This window comes from Apium graveolens, unplaced genomic scaffold (assembly GCF_009905375.1).
Source record: "Apium graveolens cultivar Ventura unplaced genomic scaffold, ASM990537v1 ctg6769, whole genome shotgun sequence".
In the NCBI taxonomy this organism is placed as follows: Eukaryota; Viridiplantae; Streptophyta; class Magnoliopsida; order Apiales; family Apiaceae; genus Apium; species Apium graveolens.
Window position 1 is genome coordinate 66330 of NW_027419768.1, and position 3491 is coordinate 69820.

Sequence of the window (3491 nt, forward strand, 5' to 3'; positions counted from 1 at the left end):
AGATAAATATCATAAAATTGTTATAGGAGAAAAATATAAAATCTTTCAATCCTAGATTTTTATTGAAGGTGAGTGGATGGCCAATATATTCAATTTTGGCATGATATTTGGTTTCAAAGTCAATTACTTTCTCAAAGGTTCTCTCGATTTTATAACTCATATATGGAAAACACATATCGGTTTAGGAAAATGTTCAAAATGATAATTCGTAATTAGAGGATGGAAAAAGAATATGGAACTGAACTAGATATAATTAATTTTTGACTTCTCTGTCTCACAGCAAACGGCACACTCATCTCAAAAGTGATAAAAAATGCTTAGACAATCTTGTTATAACCTAATGGACAAATTTATCGCACAGATTTGTGACGTCTATTATGGCAACAAAAATTACCTCATAAACTAAGATTATTGGTTTTTAAATTCCATGCATACCTGCCCTTCCAACACTAGGATAGATAAAAAAAAAGGAGTACCTACCCGTAAGAGTTTTAATTTGGTTGTAAAAGGGTTGATGAATATATTGATCATATTTTCTAGAACTTGTCATTAGAAAAAAGTTTTAATATTCTACTCTATTGGTGTGAAATTACAGCTAGGTCAAATTCCACAAAATGCATAAATTTGGTTATGCAATTTTTCTACAAATAATTAGGTCACAATGAGGAGAGACTTGCTTATTGTCTATGCTCTTGATAATTTGGCCCGTAAGAAATTAGGTAATATATAAGGGCAACAGAGTTTAAAAAGATGAAATTGACTTAATCATAAAGTCGAGAGTATGGAAATAAAGTTCAACTATGGGTCAGATTAACACAAAATATAAAACTCAATGGTGGCTGGAAGAGCCCATCCCTGTCGTATCAAAATCATGAGGGTGGGTCCTTCGGGTTTAAATTAAAATTATGGCTCAAACAGTCTAACATGGTGGGCTCTATTGACATGTTTTAAATCATGCAAAATGTTATATTTTTTGATCACATGTCAATGTCATTGGTTTGGCAGTTAAACAACATGCACTAATTTTTTATGTAAAGCCACAACATCCAAGGAATTGAAAAAAAAATCACTACTAGTGGATACAGACTCAACCACCCTACATGACTTCATTTACGATCTTACAGCCAACCCCTAATTGGACTACCCTCTAAGTCTCTCTTTAATATCATACATTAGGTCATATAGTATTTATTAGGTTAACCAAAAATAAAGACATAAATACATATTTTTATGAAGAAAGAAGCAAAAAAGAATGAACATCAATGTAGCTTGATTGTAAACAAGTGTTAGTTCCACATACCAACCAAGGAAATAAATTCTGATTTTGAATTAAAATCTCACAAACTGAAGAAATAAAAATATAAACTCTATTGCTCATTTATGCTTCTTTCGGCATAAAATTCAACTACAATTAATATAAGGAAGTGTTGGACCATGATAAATGGAGGGTAGTGCAAAAAGATTGGACATAAGGAAGAATATTAAAATTCAAAACTCACGGAGGCCAAAAGAAAGTAAAAGGCAAGAGTTTTATTTTGATACTTTCTTATAGTAGAGTTTAGCAAGAATATTAAATGAAATAAAATCAATACCCATTGTATTAACTTCTTTAACTTTCGTCCTCGCTCATATCACTTATTAAATCTGGCAAGAATCGGTGCTTCTCACACCTACATACACTTCATAAGTCACTATAAATATATAACATTTCTCTACTCCTGTCATACATCTTTCTTTTAAATTACACAAAAACCTTTTCACTACCAATACCTCAGATTTATTGATAAACTCCTTAGGATATATAGGATTTTAGTCTGGATGCATTTCACCATGCATGCCTTTTCAGGTATCCTCTTCGCTTCACCTCTACACCCATGTAGTAAGTTACTTTCACAAATCACTCATTTGGAAATTGTGGCCCACTTGCTTCTTTAACTATTGTATAACAACCACATATGTATCAATAATTAACAAAACATCTGCGTATACTATAATAATCATGGTCTCACAATTTTCTCCCTTTGTATAGACTGCATGCTTGTAAGGACATCTAGTAAAACTAAGATCTTCAGGGCATTTATTTATTTTTGTATACCTGACATCTATCTGAACTTGTACAAATATTTTGCTAGGTTATACACCTTGTGTTCTTAACCTTGTTACACGTATCCTTCACGTTGAACAACATATACTTCTTCACGTAAGTCACCGTTTGAAAATTTAATTTTCACATCGAGGTGATAACCTCCCAACCATTCTTCCATAAAAGTGCAAAAAAAAGACTCACAACTTCAAGTCATGTTACAAGGGCAAAATATTTCAAAATATTTCCATAAAATAAATTCCTTATTCTTGTACATTTTTTTTATGACTAACCTAGTCTTGTGTTTTATTACTTCTGTACTTATATCATTGTTCAGTTTGAAGACCATTTCAAAAACAACTCTATACCCTAGTAGGAAACTTTCTCAATTTCCACTTGCCATTCTTTTCTATTGCTTCATTTTTCTTTGTTATTTTTATTTATTTACTCATGTTCAACCTCCTCAGTATTGTTATAACTTTCACTTATCGACTTATAATAGACTGGTTCACAGTTATTCTCTGATGTGTCCGTATCTGAGTTTTTTGCACCTCACGAGTAAGGACTTGTGCTAGTGAACTCATCTGTGACAATTGTACTTATGCTTTTTGAAGTAATAGGTTCACTATTTAAAAGCCCTCCTTCTCACTCTTCTATATGCATACCAAATCCTGTGAAAAATTCTAGTTCCGTGGTTCCTACACTTTCTTCTAATTTCCACTTCCATGCTTTTTCTTTCTCAAATACCATGTCACTGCTTATGTGGATTGCATTTGTTTGTAGGTTATAGATGTTAGAAGTCAAACTCTCTTTGAAAAACATCACAATAGTTGGTTCAACTAAATATTTGAACATCTAATATGGTAGGCAGTCAAGCATCAATATGAGCAGCAGCTAGCAGTAAACCCATCATAAATGGGGGATAAATAAATGTGAGTATTTACATTCATGCAAGGTGAGAGTCAAAGACGTATGGATTAAATAAAGAAGCAGCCTTATTAGAAAGATCAGCTGGATTTGTAATAGAAGTGTTATGAAAGCAAGAAATAAGTTCCATTACAGCTAGAAGTATTGAAGTCCCAAGGAGATAATAACGGCAGCACCTTCCCAATGCTTAAGACCAGGCTGGTCATATTTGGATAACAAATATATTGATGTAAGTTATTAGATCAGCATGTAGATTACATATGAAGTGAGGAAATTATCTTGAGGTCCTATAAAAAGCCTTCCGTGTTTGCATTACAAAACACACCAAAAAAGAAAACATACAGTAGTGAGAATATTAAAGTGAATTAGGAGAGAAAAAGAGAGTTGTAGCTCTAGAGAGATAGGAATCAAAAGGCTGAAACCTAGTGAAAGAAATCAAGGTATAGCTTGAATTTGTAACTCTTATGTATGAAATAAAAGA